Raw genomic sequence first — 22,785 nt, forward strand, 5'->3', positions numbered from 1 at the left:
GTGTTTTTGCGGAGTGTTTTTCGCAGTATTTTTGAGTTGTGGTGTGTGAAACTGAGCTGTTGCAGCTCTTTATTTTTTTTTCTGTAATCCGACTCCTCCGCGAGTCGCGACGAATTGTACTTCAAACTCCGCGACTCGCGGAGTTTTTTTTTTTTTTTTTTTATTTTTAAAATCATTAACTTTTGAAACAATTAAGTACTTAATTTTAAAATTTTGTTTCCCTTGTTATTTAGGACGAGGTCGTTTCGGATCGATGTCCTAGTCCGTCCCTCGACAAAATTTTAAAATTTGTCTTTTTGTAGCGATTGTTTTAAAAGCTAAGATTTTTGGGGTTTTTTCAATGTTTTTGGCATACTTTAATTCAATAAGATTAAAAATAATGATAATAAAAGTTCTCGTCCCTCTCTCGGGTAAAGCAATTTCGGTTCAAAGACCTAGTCTTCAACTTACGACGAATTTAAAAATCATATTCTTAACTTAATGAGATAAAGTAAATTTTTGTTTTTAAATTCACACAACTTAAATATAAAGTTCAAAATTAATATTAAAAATTCACACCAAACTTAAAATTTGAAATGCATAAAATTAAAAATTCATATTATAAATTCACACCAAACTTATATTAATTTTTTAAATATTTACAATTTTAAATATATTGTTTTTACAAAGTTTACAATATTAATTTAAGATTTAAATATTAATTTTAAAAACATGGTAAAAATAAAATTAAAAATCTTTTTGTCTTTTTATCCCACTTTAATCAATCAAATATTATCAAAAATATGCGCCCCTCTTTTCGGTAAAGTAATTTCGGTTCCAAGACCTAATTTAACTCATGACGAATTTTTGAAATATTTTGGGTTGATTGTTTAAAGATATTTATACCTTAAGAATAAACGTTAAATTTCGCAGTGATGTAATAAATTTTTGAATGATATCAATAATTTCGGTCGCCAAACCTAATTTTATTTAATACCAATTTAATACTTTTTAGCGAACAAATTAGCGTTTATTATCAAAAGGTTAAAAATAAAAATAAAAATAAAAACTGTACAGACATACCTGTGGAATAGATTTCTTAGTTATATGATCTATCCCATTCATAAGATAGTCGGTTTAATTGATTTTCCATGGCTACATAGGCGTAACCTCGAGCATTCAGTGTCTTTTCTTCTAAACATATGAACGGTCCGTCTCTGCATAAAGTAACAAATTCGGTATTTGAATAGGTTTGATTATTTGAACATTTACCTCCATGTGACCATTTTCCGCATTTGTGACATCGTTCTAGGTGTCGTGCTCTTCTTTTCGCTGCGGATTTTGATTTTCCTTTACCAAATTGTAACTTATTATCTTCGCATCTGGATTCTTTTCTAACTTCGTCCATTCTTTCTCTGATTACTGATACTAGTTCACTCGGTAGTATGTCATTATTTCTTTTAGTGATCAAAGCGTGTAGCATTAGACCATGGTTTAGTTCACAGGCAGTCTTCATTTCGTAAAAACCTAAAAAAAAATAAAAATTCAGAATGGGGGGAGAAGACTAGTTCTTTAGGGTCTGCTAGGGAAAGACCATTCGGGTTCCATTTTCGAGAACTACACGAAAACAGACAATCTAACTCTAACAGAAATACATATTATCCTTTAAAGACTTGATTCTCCCCACACTTAGTTAGCTGTGGTGTCGAAATTGTGATTAACTTCGTTGTCGACTTCCATCGGACCATGTATGTAATGTTTAACTCTGTGACCATTAACTTTAAATTCAATCCCATTTGAATTTATCAATTCTATCGTTCCGTATGGGAAAAATCTTTTGACTATGAATGGTCCAGACCATCTTGATTTCAATTTTCCAGGAAATAGCTTGAATCGTGAATTGAAAAGAAGAACTCTGTCTCCTTCTTTAAATTCTTTTGAACTTATGATTCTTTTATCATGCCATTTCTTCGTTCTTTCTTTATAGATTAACGAATTTTCGTATGCTTCATGTCTTAATTCTTCTAATTCGTTTAGTTGACTTAATCGTAGACGTCCAGCTTCATGTAAATCAAGATTACATGTTTTCAAAGTCCAAAATGCTTTGTGTTCAATTTCTACTGGAAGATGACATGCTTTTCCATAAACAAGTCTAAAAGGTGTGGTTCCAATTGGAGTTTTGTAGGCTGTTCTAAAAGCCCAGAGTGCATCCTCCAATTTAATGGACCATTCCTTCGGATTTGATCCTACGGTTTTCTCTAGAATACGTTTTAAAGCTCGGTTGGTATTTTCAACTTGTCCACTTGTTTGTGGATGATATGCGGTGGAGATTTTATGAGTTACTCCATATCTTTTAAGAACTTTCTCAAGTTGATTATTACAGAAATGAGTACCCCGATCACTTATTAAAGCTTTCGGTGTTCCAAACCTTACAAAAAGACATTTTAAAAAGTTGACTACAACTCGTGCATCGTTAGTTGGGAGAGCTTGTGCTTCCGCCCATTTAGATACATAATCAATGGCTACGAGTATATATAGATTATTATGAGATTTTGGAAATGGACCCATAAAGTCAATACCCCAAATGTCAAATACTTCACATACTTGGATGACATTTTGTGGCATTTCATCATGTTGACTTATTTTTCCGGCCCTTTGACATGCATCACAGGATTTGCAAAGAAGGTGTGCGTCTTTGTAAATTGTAGGCCAATAGAATCCAGCATCATAAACTTTTCTTGCTGTTAGTTGAGGCCCATAATGCCCTCCTGTTGGTCCTGTGTGACAATGGTTTAAAATTTTACTAGCTTCATCTCCAAATACACATCGGCGTATTATTCCATCGGGACAACTTTTAAACAGGTGTGGATCTTCCCAGAAATAGTGTTTTATATCACTGAAGAATTTCTTTCGTCTTTGGTACGATAATCCTTTTTCAAGGAATCCACAAACTAAGTAGTTTGCATAGTCTGCAAACCATGGGATTTCATTATAATCTATCTTCAATAGATATTCATCAGGAAAGTTGTCTTGTATGGCCGATTCATTTAGAACTTCTAATTCGGGATTTTCAAGACGAGAAAGATGATCAGCGGCGAGATTTTCTGCTCCTCTTTTATCTCGGATTTCAATATCAAACTCTTGTAAGAGTAAGATCCAACGGATTAATCTTGGTTTAGCATCTTGTTTTGAAAATAGGTATCTAAGAGCAGAATGGTCGGTATAGACTATCGTTTTGGATAGAACGAGATATGAACGAAATTTGTCAAAAGCAAAGACAATAGCAAGGAGTTCTTTTTCAGTAGTTGTGTAATTCGTCTGTGCTCCTTGTAATGTCTTACTAGCGTAATAAATAGGTTGAAATCGTTTTTCAATCCTTTGTCCTAAAACGGCTCCCATTGCAAAATCACTTGCATCGCACATTAGTTCAAATGGTAGATTCCAATTTGGTGTTATCATGATCGGTGCATTAGTGAGTTTCTCTTTAAGAATATTAAAAGATTTGATACACTCATCTGAAAAGATGAATGGCGCATCCTTTTCTAGGAGTTTATTCATAGGAGTGGCAATTTTAGAAAAATCTTTTATGAAACGTCTGTAAAAACCGGCATGCCCTAGAAAACTCCTAACTCCTCTAACATTGGTGGGATGTGGAAGTTTAGCAATTACATCTACTTTAGCTCTATCCACTTCATTCCTTCTTTTGAAATTTTATGTCCAAGAATGATGCCTTCTTTAACCATGAAATGGCATTTCTCCCAATTAAGAACTAGATTTGATTTTTCGCATCTAATTAGCATTCGTTCCAGATTAACTAGACATGATTTAAATGTATCACCGAAGACTGAAAAGTCATCCATGAATACTTCCATGCATTCTTCTATCATGTCGTGAAAAATCGCCATCATACACCTTTGAAAGGTTGCAGGGGCGTTACAAAGTCCAAATGGCATGCGTTTGTAAGCAAAAGTACCATAAGGGCACGTGAATGTGGTTTTCTCTTGATCTTCGGGTGCTATTGGAATTTGAAAATATCCGGAAAATCCATCTAGAAAACAATAGTAACTATTTCCGGCTAATCTTTCCAACATTTGATCTATGAAAGGTAAGGGAAAGTGATCTTTTCTGGTGGCGTCATTTAATTTTCTATAATCAATACACACACGCCATCCTGTTACAGTCCTAGTAGGAATAAGCTCATTTTTCTCATTTGTAATGACAGTCATGCCACCCTTCTTAGGCACGCATTGAACTGGGCTTACCCATGGACTATCAGAGATTGGATAAATTAGACCTGCATTTAGCAGTTTAATAATCTCTTTCTTAACAACATCTTGCATATTTGGATTTAGTCTTCGTTGGCGTTGCACATACGTTTTATGACCTTCTTCCATAAGGATTTTATGTGTGCAATACGAAGGACTTATTCCTTTAATATCATGAATCTTCCATACAATGGCTGGTTTATGAGCTTTCAACACAGAAATGAGTTGTGATTTCTCATTTTCAGTAAGAGAAGACGATATTATTACAGGTAATTCAGATTCACCATGTAAATAAGCGTATTCCAGATGGTTTGGAAGTGGCTTTAACTCTACTTTCGGAGGTTCTTCTATCGATGATTTGTATCGATATCTGTCTTCTTCTTTTAGCATTTGAATTTCTTCTGTTGTTGGTTCATATCCATTAGCTATAAGTGTAGCTAACATTTCAGCTTCATCAATTGGTTCATTACCTTCTCCTAAAGAACATTCTCCTTTTCCTTGTAATTCTGGAAATTCTTCTAATAATTCTGCATGTGCATCTATAGTTTGAATATAATAACATGTATCATCTGCAGATTGTGGTTGTTGCATTGCTCTATCAACTGAAAAGGTAACACTCTCATCCTCTATACTTAGGGTCAGTTTCTTACCGAACACGTCTATCATTGCTTTAGCCGTGTTTAAGAATGGTCTTCCTAATATGAGAGGAACTTGAGAATCTTCTTCCATGTCCAAAACAACAAAATCTACTGGAAATACTAAAGTACCAATTTTAACTAGCATGTTCTCCATTATCCCTCTAGGATATTTTATTGATCTATCGGCTAGTTGTATGCTTATTCTGGTTGGTTTCAATTCTCCAAGGTCTAGTTTAGCATATAGTGAATACGGCATTAGATTTATACTAGCACCTAAGTCTGCCAATGCTTCTATTGAACTAAGACTACCCAGAAAACATGGAATTGTGAAACTTCCTGGATCAGATAGTTTTTCTGGTATTTTATTCAACAGCACTGCTGAACAATTAGCATTCATAGTAACAGCCGAGAGTTCTTCCATTTTCTTTCTATTTGAGATTAGATCTTTCAAGAATTTAGCATATCTAGGCATTCCTGAAATCACATCAATGAAAGGAAGATTTACATTTATCTGTTTAAACATATCCAAGAATTTGGATTGCTCGGCTTCAAGTTTTTCTTTCTTCATTTTACTCGGGTAAGGAAGTGGTGGTTGGTATGGTTTAACATAAGGTTTATCTTTAACTGTGTTATCTTCATTAACCTTTTCAACTACCGGTTCTTTTTCCTTATCTTGATCAGGTTGTGGTTCTTGTGGAGTAGGAATAGCTTCATCAGAAGTTACAGGTATTTCAGGTGGTTTAAGTGTTATACCACTTCTTGTGGTAATAGCTTTAGCTGTTTCATTCCGGGGGTTAGCATTTGTATCACTAGGTAGACTTCCCGGTTTTCTTTCACCTATTAACCTTGCTAGGTTACTTACTTCTTGTTCCAGATTTTGAATAGAAGCTTGTTGATTTCTAAATGCTTGAGCATTTTGTTCATTAGTTTGTTTCTGAGATGTGAAAAACTGCGTTTGAGTTTCAACTAGCTTCGTCATCATATCTTCTAAATTCGGCTTTTTATCATCGGTTTGTTGTGGTGGTTTGTTTTGAAAATTAGGTCTTTGCTGGTTGTAAGTATTATTGGATACTTGTTGATTGCTAGGACCTTGTTGGTTGTTGTATGGAATATTTCTGTTATAATTCTGGTTTTGATTGTAAATCGGTCTTGGCGGTTGATAATTATTCTGATAATTATTTCCAGGCCTTTGGTTTATGTATGAAATACTCTCTCTTTGTTCCATTGTTAATTCAATACTGAGACAATCTTTTGTCAAATGTGGTCCTCCACACTGCTCACAACTAATTCGTATTGAGTGAATATCTTTAGTCATCTTTTCCATTCGTCTCTCCACAGCATCTATCTTTGCGGAAATGGAATCTAAGTCATGGCTAGAATCGGCTCTAGCTGCTTTAGATGATCTAATGATGTCTTTTTCTTGGTGCCACTCATGTGAGTGGGAAGCAGTATTATCAATAATTTTGTAAGCATCAGTTTCGGTTTTCTTCATAATAGAACCACCAGCTGCTATATCTATGTCTTTTCTTGTAGTGATGTCGCATCCTTGGTAGAATATTTGTACTATTTGACAGGTGTCTAAACCATGTTGCGGACATCCTCTTAATAACTTTCCATATCTTGTCCGCACCTCATATAGAGTTTCATTTGGTTTCTGTGTGAACGTAACAATTTCTGCTTGAAGTCTTACGGCTTTAGATGCAGGAAAGAATTGTTTAAGAAATTTGTCAACTAAAACATCCCATGTATCAATCGCCCCTTCAGGTAACGATTCCAACCAATCTTTGGCTTCTCCCTTTAAAGTCCAGGGAAATAACATGAGATATATCTGTTCATCCTCCACTTCTCGAATTTTAAATAGTGTGCAGATCCTATTAAAGGTACGTAGATGTTCATTTGGATCTTCCTTAGGCGCACCACTAAATTGGCATTGATTAGTCACCATGTGTAGAATTTGTCCTTTGATTTCATAATCTGGTGCATTAATGTCTGGATGAGTAATTGCGTGACCTTGGCCAGTGCGTTTAGCTCTCATTCGGTCTTCCATACTTAAAGGTTCCAGATTTTCCATAATTGAATTTGTTGAATCGGTATCACTAGATGATTCTGATTTAATGGTTCGTTCCTCAACAATCTCTGTTTGAATGATTGGTGGCTCCGGAGAAAAGTTTAATGGTTCAGGATCTACGAACCGTTCCTGAATATTTTCCGGATTCTCAATTGTGAGGCTGGTTTCAAAAAATGGATTATCGGAAATTTGAACTGAAGTACTTGGTCTACTGGATGACGATTCTAAAGAAAAATCAACGGCGGTAATATTTGCTAAATGTCTTGATCTAGTTACAGGTGGTGAACGTACAAAAGGTGATGAACGTCTTGCTCGGTGCATTCACTGAATATCCTATTAGTTTTTAAAAGGAAAGAAAAATTATAATAAGTTATCCAATCAATAGACTTTTCTGATTTTGCCCACGTTTCGAATAGCCAAAAGATGCAGCAGAGGGGCAGGATTCGTTTGGTCTCAATATAATTGAGGACTGTTTGGCTCCAATAACCCGGTCCACGTACAAATCCAACTATTACTACGAACCAGAAAATTTTGATGTCTATTAATTTAACCACTTAAAATAAATTTTCGTAATTTTAAGAAATTTAGATAAGAAGTAGAATAAAAATCTATGTCCTAAAACTAGAATAGCGAGAAATAAGAAAGAAAAAGAGTTCGTCGAAAAAGGTCGAAAAAGAAAAAATGGTTGAAAAATAAAGGTGACGGAAAAATGAAAGAAACTTATAAAAACTTAAAAATACTTGACTAACCTAACCTTATTACTACAACTAACTTAAAATTATAATCGCAAATTGAGATTACTAATTGGAATGATAATTGATACATAGTAAAAAGTGTCTAAAAATATTAAAGCTTACAGGAAAAACTATATCCCAAATGGAAATAACTTAAAAAGAAACTAAAACTTAAAAAGGCGTCGCAAAATTCTAAAGTACCTAAATCTTAGTCTAAAGAAAAAGCACTTAAGAAATTCTACGGCAAAGCCTAAAAATCTAGGAGTAAAAATGACTATAGCAAAAACTAAGTTTAAAATTAAATATGAGCTAAAAATACAAATATTACGCTAAAACGATTAAAAAGGAACAAAATATAAAAATATACAAAAAGTTGTAAAAAGTACAATTTTTATAAAAATATTATTTTATATTATTTATTTAATAAAACTACTAATTTTACAATTTAATAAAACTAATTAATACTAAATACATAAATTAAATAAAAAGTAAAAGTTAAAATAAAATTAATTATAATAATAATAATAATTAGGGTTAATAATAATAATAATTATTAAATAACCCGTAATTAATGCTGAATTAGGGTTCTGTCGCGTGTCAGAGTCACTCCGCGAGTTGCGGTAATTTATAAAGAAAACCCCGCGAGTCGCGGGGTTCAGAAATTCAGATGACAGCTTATTAAATTCGACGCGTTTTTCTTTATTTATTTTTTTTTTATTTTCTGTTTTCTGTTTTTATATAAATAAAAGATATTTAAATAAAACTTATATTTTTATAAACTAAAATAAAAATAAAGAAACTTATAAAACTTAAATATTTAACAAAATCTTAAAAATACTTATATTTTTGTTTTTGTTTTTATATTTTTGAATAATTAAAACGTATTTTTACAAAAACGAATTTTAATAAAAGTTAACTAAAAATCTTTTTTTTTTTATATTAGCGTTGCGCTTCCGGCGTTTAAGAGTGTCCCCGGCAGCGGCGCCAAAAATACTTGATGTGCAGCGGGGTGTATATAAAATAGTTATTAATTTTAGCAGGAAATACTATTAAATACGATACAATTTTACACAAGATATTTATTTATTTAGAGAATGGATATACTTAAACCTTGCTACAACACTTATAGGCAGTGTACCTAATCGTACAGTAGTGTAGTTTTTAGTAAGTCCGGTTCATTCCACAGGGAAATCTTTAAACAAAGCTTAACGCTATTTTAGTTTACTTTTATAAAAATACAAATATATATATATAAGTAATATTATTATTATAAAGGGGGGTTTTTACCGTTTAATGACCGGTTTGTCGATTTTAAAACTTTAGTCGCAGTTAAAACCAAATGTAAAATATTAAAAATAATTACAAGACTTAAATTAAAGCATAAAGTAAATAACGATAATGAAATTGCGAATAATAAAAGTGCGATAAAATAAACTTGCGATAATTAAAGAGTACGATAATTAAAAGTGCAATTAAATAAAATAACAATAAAAATGCGATAATTAGAAGTGCAATTAAATATAAAATAAAAGAAATTAAATATGAAATAAAAGAATTATGCTTATTTAAACTTCCGTAATCATGATGTTTGACGTGTTGATTTTAGTTTTATGCCCATGGGTTAATTGTCCTTTGTCCTGGATTATTTAATATGTCCGTCTGGTTTTTGTCCATAACAGTCCATCAGTCATAAATATAAAGTGCGAGTGTCCTCGTCAAATTATCCTTATACCCGAAGTTAAATATTCCAACTAATTGGGGATTCGAATTGTAACAAGGTTTTAATACTTTGTTTAATGAATACACCAGGTTATCAACTGCGTGTAAACCAAGGTTTTACTACTTTGTTAGCAATTACACCAATTACCCTTGAATGTAATTTCACCCCTGTTTTAATTATTCTAGTGGCTATTAATCCATTCACGTGTCCGGTTAAATGAACGATCATTCGTACATATAAATACCCCGCCCATCGTGTCCGATCGAGTGTATATGGTAATTTATACGGACGCCCAATTGTAAATCTTTATATTAACATTAACAAACTATCATTTAGTTAAACAAATATAAAGCCCATTAATAGCCCATAGTCTAATTTCCACAAGTGTCGTTCTTTTGTCCAAACCCCAATTATGGTACAAAGCCCAATTACCCAATTTTAGTAATTAGCCCAACATCATGATTACTTCGTTTTAAATAAGCATAATAATAACTTAGCTACGAGACATTAATATAAAAAGGTTGAACATAACTTACAATGATTAAAAATAGCGTAGCGTTACACGGACAGAATTTCGACTTACACCCTTACAACATTCGCTAACATACCCTTATTATTAGAATTATAATTAAAATTAAAATATAAATTATAAATATATATATATATAATTTACGTATGATAAGAAGAAGAAAAAGATTATGAATTGCGATCAGAATTCGGTTGCTTTTATAGGAAAAGTCGACTTTTGGGGCTCCGCGACTCGCGGCATTTTTGCCTTCAAACTCCGCGAGTCGCGGAGAATGAAATTACAGCTCAGTCCCTTGGAGTCTTTCTCTGCCGACGGTTTTTATTTATAAATATAATATATATATATAATTAATATAATTAATTATATATTATATTATATTTATATACATAGTTAACTTGTAATTTTTAGTCCGTTGCGTCGAGCGTTAAGAGTTGACTCTGGTCCCGGTTCCGGATTTTCGAACGTCCTTGCGTACAATTTAATATCTTGTACTTTGCGTTTTGAATCTTGTACTCTTGTAATTTCGAGACGTTTCTTATCAATAATTGGAACCTTTTTGATTGTCTTTTGTACTTTTGAGCTTTTTGGTCATTTGCGTCTTCAATTCGTCGAATCTGTCTTTTGTCTTCACCTTTTATTATTTAAACGAATATCACTTGTAAATAGAACAATTGCAACTAAAAGCTTATCTTTCTTGAGGAATAATGCTATGAAATATATGTTCGTTTTTAGCATTATCAGATATTTTATTGATCTATCGGCTAGTTGTATGCTTATTCTGGTTGGTTTCAATTCTCCAAGGTCTAGTTTAGCGTATAGTGAATATGGCATTAGATTTATACTAGCACCTAAGTCTGCCAATGCTTCTATTGAACTAAGACTACCCAGAAAACATGGAATTGTGAAACTTCCTGGATCAGATAGTTTTTCTGGTATCTTATTCAACAGCACTGCTGAACAATTAGCATTCATAGTAACAGCCGAGAGTTCTTCCATTTTCTTTCTATTTGAGATTAGATCTTTCAAGAATTTAGCATATCTAGGCATTCCTGAAATAACATCAATGAAAGGAAGATTTACATTTATCTGTTTAAACATATCCAAGAATTTGGATTGCTCGGCTTCAAGTTTCTCTTTCTTCATTTTACTCGGGTAAGGAAGTGGTGGTTGGTATGGTTTAACATAAGGTTTAGCCTTAACTGTGTTATCTTCATTAACCTTTTCAACTACCGATTCCTTTTCCTTATCTTGATTAGGTTGTGGTTCTTGTGGAGTAGGAATAGCTTCATCAGAAGTTACAAGTATTTCAGGTGGTTTAAGTGTTGTACCACTTCTTGTGGTAATGGCTTTAGCTGTTTCATTCCGGGGATTAGCATTTGTATCACTAGGTAGACTTCCCAGTTTTCTTTCACCTATTAACCTTGCTAGGTTACTTACTTCTTGTTCCAGATTTTGAATAGAAGCTTGTTGATTTCTAAATGCTTGAGCATTTTGTTCATTAGTTTGTTTCTGAGATGTGAAAAACTGCGTTTGAGTTTCAACTAGCTTCGTCATCATATCTTCTAAATTCGGCTTTTTATCATCGGTTTGTTGTGGTGGTTTGTTTTGAAAATTAGGTCTTTGCTGATTGTAATTATTATTGGATACTTGTTGATTGCTAGGACCTTGTTGGTTGTTATATGGAATATTTCGGTTATAATTCTGGTTTTGATTGTAAATTGGTCTTGGCGGTTGATAATTATTCTGATAATTATTTCCAGGCCTTTGATTTATGTATGAAATATTCTCTCTTTGTTCCATTGTTAATTCAATACTGAGACAATCTTTTGTCAAATGTAGTCCTCCACACTGCTCACAACTAATTCGTATTGAGTGAATATCTTTAGTCATCTTTTCCATTCGTCTCTCCACAGCATCTATCTTTGCGGAAATGGAATCTAAGTCATGGCTAGAATCGGCTCTAGCTGCTTTAGATGATCTAACGATATCTTTTTCTTGGTGCCACTCATGTGAGTGGGAAGCAGTGTTATCAATAATTTTGTAAGCATCAGTTTCGGTTTTCTTCATAATAGAACCACCAGCTGCTATATCTATGTCTTTCCTTGTAGTGATGTCGCATCCTTGGTAGAATATTTGTACTATTTGACAGGTATCTAAACCATGTTGCGGACATCCTCTTAACAACTTTCTAAATCTAGTCCACGCCTCATATAGAGTTTCATTCGGCTTCTGTGTAAACGTAACAATTTCTGCTTGAAGTCTTACGGCTTTAGATGCCGGAAAGAATTGTTTAAGAAATTTTTCAACTAAAACATCCCATGTATCAATCGCCCCTTCAGGTAACGATTCCAACCAATCTTTGGCTTCTCCCTTTAAAGTCCAGGGAAATAACATGAGATATATCTGTTCATCCTCCACTTCTCGGATTTTAAATAGTGTGCAGATCCTATTAAAGGTACAAAGATGTTCATTTGGATCTTCCTTCGGCGCACCACTAAATTGGCATTGATTAGTCACCATGTGTAGAATTTGTCCTTTGATTTAATAATCTGGCGCATTAATGTCTGGATGAGTAATTGCGTGACCTTGGCCAGTGCGTTTAGCTCTCATTTGGTCTTCCATACTTAAAGGTTCCAGATTCTCCATAATTGAATTTGTTGAATCGGAATCACTAGAGGATTCTGATTTAATGGTTCGTTCCTCAACAATCTCTGTTTGAATGATTGGTGGTTCTGGAGGAAAATTTAATGGTTCAGGATCTACGAATTGTCCCTGAATATTCTCCGGATTCTCAATTGTGAGGCCGGGTTCAAAAAATGGATTATCGGAAATTTGAACTGGAGTACTTGGTCGACTGGATGACGATTCTAAAGAAAAATCAACGGCGGTAATATTTGCTAAATGTCTTGATCTAGTTACAGGTGGTGAACGTACAAAAGGTGGTGAGCGTCTTGCTCGGTGCATTCACTGAATATCCTATTAGTTTTTTTTTAAAAGGAAAGAAAAATTATATAAGTTATCCAATTAATAGACTTTTCTGATTTTGCTCACGTTTCGAATAGCCAAAAGATGCAGCAGAGGGGCAGGATTCGTTTGGTCTCAATATAATTGAGGACTGTTTGGCTCCAATAACCCGGTCCACGTACAAATCCAACTATTACTACGAACCAGAAAATTTTGATGTCTATCAATTTAACCACTTAAAATAAATTTTCGTAATTTTAAGAAATTTAGATAAGAAGTAGAATAAAAATCTATGTCCTAAAACTAGAATAGCGAGAAATAAGATAGAAAAAGAGTTCGTCGAAAAAGGTTGAAAAAGAAAAATGGTTGAAAAATAAAAGGTGACGGAAAAATAAAAGAAACTTATAACACTTAAAAACACTTGACTAACCTAACCTTATTACTACAACTAACTTAAAATTATAATCGCAAATTGAGATTACTAATTGGAATGATAATTGATACATAGGTAAAAGTCATCTAAAAATATTAAAGCTTACAAGAAAAACTATATCCCAAATGGAAATAACTTAAAAAGAAACTAAAACTTAAAAAGGCGTCGCAAAATTCTAAAGCACTTAAATCTTAGTCTAAAGAAAAAAAGCACTTAAGGAATTCTACGGCAAAGCCTAAAAATCTAGAAGTAAAAATAACTATGGCTAAAACTAAGTTTAAAACTAAATATGAGCTAAAAATACAAATATTACGCTATAACGATTAAAAAGGGACAAAATATAAAAATAAACTAAAAGTTGTAAAAAGTACAATTTTTATAAAAATATTATTTTTATATTATTTATTTTATAAAACTATTAATTTATATATATAATAAAACTAATTAAAATTTAAAGTACAATTTAATTTAAAAACTTAAACTAATTATATTAATAATTAAGTAATTAGGGTTTATTAATAATAATAATTATAAAATCCGTAATTAATGCGAAATTAGGTTCTGTCACGTGTGTCAGAGTGTCTCCGCGAGTCGCGGTATTCCAAGCAGCAAACTCCGCGAGTCGCGGGGTTCCAATTTTCAACTCAGGTACAGTTTAAAATTTGACGCGTTTTTTTTTTTTTTAAATCTAAAATATTTATATAATAAAAACTTATATTTTTATAAAATAAAAATAAAGAAACTTTATAAAACTTAAATATTTAACAAACTCTTAAAAATATTTATATTTTTGTTTTCTTTTTATATTTTCGAATAATTAAAAACGTATTTTTTACAAAAACGTATTTTTATAAAAGTAAACTAAAAATAAAAATCTTTTTTTTTATATTAGCGTTGCGCTTCCGGCTTTTAAGCTAGATTGGTCCCCGGCAGCGGCGCCAAAAATACTTGATGTCAAAGCTAAGGGGTATAAAATACTATTAAATTTTACAAGAAAATACAATTAAATACGATACAATTTTACACAAGATATTTATTTATTTAGAGAATGGATATACTTAAACCTTGCTACAACACTTATAGGCAGTGTACCTAATCGTACAGTAGTGTAGTTTTTAGTAAGTCCGGTTCGTTCCACAGGGAAAATCTTTAAACAAAGCTTAACGCTATATTAGTTTACTTTTATAAAAATACAAATGTATATATAAGTAATATTATTATTATAAAGGGGGTTTTTACCGTTTAATGACCGGTTTGTCGATTTTAAAAACTTTAGTTGCAGTTAAAACAAAATGTAAAATATTAAATAAATAAAAGACTTAATTTAAAGCGTAAAGTAAATAACGATAATGAAATTGCGAATAATAAAAGTGCGATAAAATAAACTTGCGATAATTAAAAAGTACGGTAATTAAAAGTGCAATTAAATACAATAATAAAAATGCGATAATTAAAAGTGCAATTAAATATAAAATAAATGAAATTAAATATGACTTAATTTAAAGCGTAAAGTAAATAACAATAATGAAATTGCGATAAATAAAAGTGCGATGAAATAAAATACAATAATTAAAAAGTACGATAATTAAAAGCGCAATTAAATACAATATCAATAAATTAAAGTGCGATAATTAGAAGTGCAATTAAATATAAAATAAAGGAAATTAAATATGAAATAAAAGAATTATGCTTATTTAAACTTCCGTAATCATGATGTTTGACGTGTTGATTTTAGTTTTATGCCCATGGGTTAATTGTCCTTTGTCCTGGATTATTTAATATGTCCGTCTGATTTTTGTCCATAACAGTCCATCAGTCATAAATATAAAGTGCGAGTGTCCTCGTCGAATTATTCTTATACCCGAAGTTAAATATTCCAACTAATTGGGGACTTAAACTGTAACAAGATTTTAATACTTTGTTTAATAATTACACCAGGATGTCGACTGAGTGTAACCCAAGGTTTTAATATTTTGTTATCAATTATACCAAGTGTCCTTGTACATAGCTTCACCCCTGTTTTAATTATTCTAGTGGCTATTAATTCATTCCCGTGTCCGGTAAAATGAACGATTATTCGTACATATAAATACCCCGCCCATCGTGTCCGATCGAGTGTATATGGTAATTTATAGGGACGCCCAATTGTAAATCTTTATATTAACATTAACAAACTATCATTTAGTTAAACAAATATAAAGCCCATTAATAGCCCATAGTCTAATTTTCACAAGTGTCGTTCTTTTGTCCAAACCCCAATTATGGTACAAAGCCCAATTACCCAATTTTAGTAATTAGCCCAACATCATGATTACTTCGGATTAAATAAGCATAATAATAACTTAGCTACGAGACATTAAATTAAAAAGGTTGAACATAACTTACAATGATTAAAAATAGCGTAGCGTTACACGGACAGAATTTCGACTTACACCCTTACAACATTTGCTAACATACCCTTATTATTAGGATTTAAAATTAAAATTAAAATTAAAATATAAATTATATATATATTTACGTATATATTGAGAGAGAGATAGATTATGGATTATGAAAATGATCAGAATTCGTTTGCTTTTATAGGAATTTTCGTCCAGGTAATCTCCGCGACTCGCGGTACATTTGGCCTTCGAACTCCGCAAGTCGCGGAGTTCGTTTTTACAGCTCATTCATCATTGGCTCTTTGTTTGCCGACGATTTTAAATATTAATATAATATATATATATATAATTTTTAAGAATTATTTATATATTATATTATATTCATGTGCATAGTTGACTTGTAATTTTTAGTCCGTTGCGTCGAGCGTTGAGAGTTGACTCTGGTCCCGGTTCCGGATTTTCGAACGTCCTTGAGTACAATTTAATATCTTGTACTTTGCGTTTTGAATCTTGTACTCTTGTAATTTCGAGACGTTTCTTATCAATAATTGGAACCTCTTTGATTGTATTTTGTACTTTTGAGCTTTTTGGTCGTTTGCGTCTTCAATTCGTCGAATCTGTCTTTTGTCTTTACCTTTTAATATTTAAACGAATATCACTTGTACATAGAACAATTGCAACTAAAAGCTTGTCTTTCTTGAGGAATAATGCTATGAAATATATGTTCATTTTTAGCATTATCAGGCACCCATGCGATCGCATGGGATTCTCCCTACACCTCCATGCGATCGCATGGAGGCAAATTTCGGGCCAGAAACAAATAGCTCAGAGAGCTGAGTTCTTCACACCACAACACACAAACATACGAAAATACTCCCAAATAACCTCTAAAATTTGCAATTTTTCATCGTAATTCGTCATTTTTCTTGCTCTAATTATGCCTAGATTCTCATTCTTCAGCAAAATGGTAAAAATTACACCCCTAAACTCTATAAATTCCTAGTTTTTGTGATAATTACCAATTTTTTACCTAATGCAATTTTGTTAATTTCTAGTGTAATTAGTGTTAAATTGTTAGTATTTTATGCATGTATAACCTAGATTGATGCTATTTAACATGATTTGAAGCCAAAAACTTCAAAATTTTTAGAAATCTAGGGTTTGTGTTCTTGAGCAATTTGGGGCTTTTTGATATAAACAGGTTATGGTCAATTTTTGTCATGAATTATTGCTAAATTGAGTAGTGTAACATGTTTAGGTAGTTAAATGATCCAAACATTGATCCTAAACATGATTTTTAGAGATTAAAGTGGACTTTTTAAATCCAAAATTCATGAACTTGATTAATTTGATGTAATTGCCATTTGAGACTTGTTTAATTATTAGTAATGACTATTTTGACATGTTATTTGAGTTAAATGCTTATAAACTTTGTATACATTTTCATATGTGCTCATTTGAAAAAGTGTATAATTGTGAAAAATTGTGAAAATGTGTATAAGTTTAATTTTGATTTAACATGTTATAGTGATTGTTTTAAGTTGTTATTTTGCTAACACTAATGCATACTTGGATGCACAAATTTTGTGTTTAATGTGTTTTGCAGAAAGCCGATACGGGAGGTTCAGGAGCATCATCATCTAGACGACCAGCACCAGCACCAGCACCAGAACCAGAACCAGAAATGCAACACGAACAAGAACCACAACAAGAACCACAACAACAGCCTGATTAGCACATACCTTATTATGATCTGGTACAGTTTGTTGATGAATTCATAGTATTCCCAACGAGGCCGCCAGTAGAATTCCCAACGATTCCTGAGCACACTCTGCATCCTAATCTGAGATTTGATAGGAGATGGAGAGATTACGAGACATATCAAAGGAACAAATTCAAATTGGTAACAAAAAATGTAGAGGTGCCAAGGCTAATCGATTGGGTTCCTTTGGAAACGGTCCATCTAGCTGACCGTGTTAGACAGCTTTTAGTTCAAAGGTATGACAGTTCTTCTTTTACAGATTGGGAACGTCTTTTCACCATTCGTAGACCTGTATATAAGGAATGGTGTGTTGAGTTGATGAGTACTGTATCACTTGATACAAATATAGTTAGAATAGATGATAGAAGATTTCTTAGGTTTATCCTTGGTGGTAGGATGTACAGAATGTCCATGCTGGACATGGCCAGGGCTTTACAGATATATACTCCTGGTGAGTTGCTACTACCTGATTGTACAAACTTGATTCATTATGGTGAAAGGGTAGATAGCAACTTTGACGCTGACGCCATTTGGAGGCGTATGTCACATTTTGATGTTTTTACACGAGCAGGAGGACACTCCTATACACATATTGACAGAGCCGAGCTTCGTATTATTCATAGATTTTTGGCTAACTCGATTACACAGAGAGGTCATAATAAAGAAAAAATTACCTTACATGATTTATTCTACCTAAAGTGTATTCGGGATCCTAGAAGCTTTGTCAATATCCCTTACTGTGTTGCTTTTTATTTATCTAAAATGGTAGAGGGAATGCAGGACGGGAGTATAATAGGAGGAGGTATTTTTGTTACTCTCATTGGAGAGTATTTAGGTGTTGATAGGAACTAAGGGGGTCCATTACAGCTTTGTAGAAAACAGGTTGAGCCCTTAGGATTGAAAGTTTATGTGGGTGCTAAGGTATTGAAAAGTAGACGTAACCAGGCAGTACCCTATGAGGGACCTCATCCACAGGTAGAAAGGGGCTCAGACGAGGAAATGGAGGAAGCGGAAGACATTAGGGATGTCTTTCGAGATACTATTCTTGACGTCCACGTTCGCATAGATGAGGAATCAATGACGAACGCGGCCAGACATAGTATGTATGAGCAATGGAACTCCGAGCGAGTATACGAGGATTATAGGCGACGCCAACACGATAGCTGGTTAGTTCATTAGCACCAAATCATGAGCCAGCTATCATATCAGGTACCAAATAACTATGTACCTACTTGACCTGCTTATTTTTCGCCACACAGCCCCGAGATCCGACCACCCTTTAACCGGTATGACTATAACCAAGCCTATCAGAACACCTATAACCGACAATGGAACCCACCTGACGAGATGAACTGGAACCCATATCCAGACTGATTTAGTTCCATTTAGTTATTTTTATGATTTTTATGTTTTTATCTTTTTAATTATTCATGTTTAAACTTATGTTATTAGATATATTTGTGTAATTTTTATCATTTTTATTATTATTGTGTACTAATATTTCACATTTAGGATTTGAAAGTGGGATATTAAGTTCCATTTCAAATTGCCATGCATGTTTATATTTGTATGTATGTATATTGTCGATTGTACAAAACAGGGTAAAACAGCGCATTTTCAAAGACTGGCATTAAGTTCAGCAAAAGCTACTAATTTTGACGACAAGATGGCAGATAAATATGATGTAACAACAGACGGAATGAACAAATGATATGCACCATTTATCATTCAGCAAACGAACGCCAATATGTTTGGAAACTTTGGTAAAATTTAATCATTTCTACGCTAATCACCCTCAATAATTTAAATTGTTAATGATTTCTTGCAAATGAGGGCATTGCAAGATCTTAAGTGTGGGAAGGGGTTAAATTCTTTCGGATTTTAAAATTTTTACTTTATACACTTGGTTACCATTAGAAATACTAGTAAAGCAGTAGTTGTATTAGAATCTAGTGCTCTCTGATAATAAAGAACAGCCCTAGTCTTATATACTGACTACCCAATTCTAGTAAAAATTTTCAAAATTTTCAATTAAATGAATTCAAAATCATGTTTATACATATTTATGAATGATAAAATTAGGTATTAACACCGAAATTATTGTTACCTCGGAAAGGACATAAATTGAGAAACAAACCAAAATGTTAAAATTCATTTAAAATGGAATAGAGGACAATAAAAAGGAAAATAAAAGCCAAGTGTGGGAAAATTTACCAAGTTATTTTAAACATATGTCACATATTTCTGTAATAAATAATTAAAGATACTTTTGCTTTGGACTAAACTAAACAGTTTTACCCGATTTACTGTAAGAAAGATGGATCTACACGATGAATCAATTCCATCATTAAAAGGAAGTAAAGTCTTCCGAAAAAGAAACGCGCTTCTTGATTTAGGTCATGAAGTTGTCGTCCAGACCAGCTGTAGGTTGATAAAAAATCTAGAAAAGTCATCTCTAAAATTAGCAGGAAATCCACGGACCTTAGCATCAAACAGGGTCGCCATGTGGTCAGACTTATCCTAACCATGAGAGGATCTGTCTCGTAAAATGGGGAGGGCGCCGTGCAAATTAGCTTGATAAGACTAATGAATCAGACCCCCAGAAAGGATAATCTCCTTAAAGATTAAAAATCAGCTTTTAAGCCTGATATTACTCAATCCTTGAGATTGACTTTAAAGATTGAGAATTACAAACTCATGGAATTCGATGATATCTAAACTCGAGCTTGAACGAGAAAATATTTTGATCAAAATTAAAACCGATTTGTTTTCTGAAAACCCATTTTTCAATGCGTTCATTACCATTGAACGTAAAATCCTAGAAATTCACCTGGAATTCATTAGGTCGCCTGAACCAAATCGGGTGTCAACCGTAAGAACGGTGGTTGCATAGCATGGTCAAAGACAGGACCTTGTGCCAGACCAAAAAATTATAAGGGTGAGCTTTACTATTGCTCCTACCAAGGGTAGTAATTGCTCCGACACGTTATAGACCATAATTAAAAGCATGTCAGGGGACATTGCCTTAACAGTTGCTTGTTCAACGCTTTCCTTTACAACCGGACGGTAGTTTACCGAAAGGTAATATTCGGAGCAAGTATACTGGACGTGTTGCTTTCCCAATACAAGGATAGCAAGTGGGTGACACAAAATCGTAAGTTTTGAGCTAAAATTTTCAAATATGAAACCCACCAAACCCACAAAAAGAATTTGCAAACACCGGTGAAGGGTTATTCCGGAAAACTTATCTAGGGTAAAAAGCTAGATTGAATTTTCAAAAAGATCAAATGTTTTCATAAAGATCCAATTTCTTAAAGGATCTAAATTTTTATAGTCATATGGGACTGTAAACCACATCGTTACTACCATTGTTTATACCACCGTAAAGAAATCACTAATGTACAAAGTGTGAAGAATAAAGAAGTGATTCTAGTATTTCAAGACGATATTGCTTGAGGACAAGCAACGCTCAAGAGTGGGAATATTTGATAATGCTAAAAACGAACATATATTTCATAGCATTATCCCTCAAGAAAGACAAGCTTTTAGTTGCAACTGTTCTATTTACAAGTGATATTCGTTTAAATAATAAAAGGTGAAGACAAAAGACAGATTCGACAAATTGAAGACGCAAACGACCAAAAAGCTCAAAAGTAAAAAATACAATCAAAGAGGTTCCAATTATTGATAAGAAACGTCTCGAAATTACAAGAGTACAAGATTCAAAACGCAAAGTACAAGATATTAAATTGTACGCAAGGACGTTCGAAAATCCGGAACCGGGACCAGAGTCAACTCTCAACGCTCGACGCAACGGACTAAAAATTACAAGTCAACTATGCACATAAATATAATATAATATTTAAATAATTCTTATAATTATTTATATATTATATTTATTTAATTAAAACGTCGACAAACAAGAAAACAAGAATTTTGAGCTGTCACCTACCACCATGCGATCGCATGGCCTGGAGGCACAAAAGCCATGCGATCGCATGGCCAACTTTTTCAGTTCACAGGCCTATAAATTTCGAGCTTTGGTGCACCATATATCCATATCTTTCTCTCTATCTCGTAAACATACATATATATATATATATATATATATATATATATATATATATATATATATATATATATATATATATATATATATATATATTATAATTTTAATTTTAATTTTAATTTTAATTCTAATAATAATAAGGGTATGTTAACGAATGTTGTAAGGGTGTAAGTCGAAATTCTGTCCGTGTAACGCTACGCTATTTTTAATCATTGTAAGTTATGTTCAACCTTTTTAATTTAATGTCTCGTAGCTAAGTTATTATTATGCTTATTTAATCCGAAGTAATCATGATGTTGGGGTAAAAATATTAAAATTGGGTAATTGGGCTTTGTACCATAATTGGGGTTTGGACAAAAGAACGACACTTGTGGAAATTAGAATATGAGCTATTAATGGGCTTTATATTTGTTTAACTAAATGATAATTTGTTAATTTTAATATAAAGATTTACAATTGGACGTCCCTATAAATAACCATATACACTCGATCGGACACGATGGGCGGGGTATTTATATGTACGAATAATCGTTCATTTAACCGGACACGGGAATGGATTAATAGTCACTAGAATTATTAAAACAGGGGTGAAATTATGTACAAGGACACTTGGCATAATTGATAACAAAGTATTAAAACATTGGGTTACACGCAGTCGATAACCTGGTGTAATTATTAAACAAAGTATTAAAATCTTGCTACAGTTTAAGTCCCCAATTAGTTGAAATATTTAACTTCGGGTATAAGGATAATTTGACGAGGATACTCGCACTTTATATTTATGACTGATGGACTGTTATGGACAAAAACCAGACGGACATATTAAATAATCCAGGACAAAGGACAATTAACCCATGGGCATAAAACTAAAATCAACACGTCAAACATCATGATTACGGAAGTTTAAATAAGCATAATTCTTTTATTTCATATTTAATTTCCTTTATTTTATATTTAATTGCACTTCTAATTATCGCACTTTAATTTATTGATATTGTATTTAACTGCACTTTTAATTATCGTACTTTTTAATTATTGTATTTTATTTCATCGCACTTTTATTTATCGCAATTTCATTATTGTTATTTACTTTACGCTTTAAATTAAGTTATATTAATTTTTATTATTTTACATTAGGTTTTAACTGCGACTAAAGTTTTAAAACAAACCGGTCATTAAACGGTAAAAATCCCCCTTTATAATAATAATATTACTTATATATATTTGTATTTTTATAAAATAA

The sequence above is a fragment of the Rutidosis leptorrhynchoides genome, chromosome 6 (assembly GCF_046630445.1).
Source record: "Rutidosis leptorrhynchoides isolate AG116_Rl617_1_P2 chromosome 6, CSIRO_AGI_Rlap_v1, whole genome shotgun sequence".
NCBI lineage: Eukaryota > Viridiplantae > Streptophyta > Magnoliopsida > Asterales > Asteraceae > Rutidosis > Rutidosis leptorrhynchoides.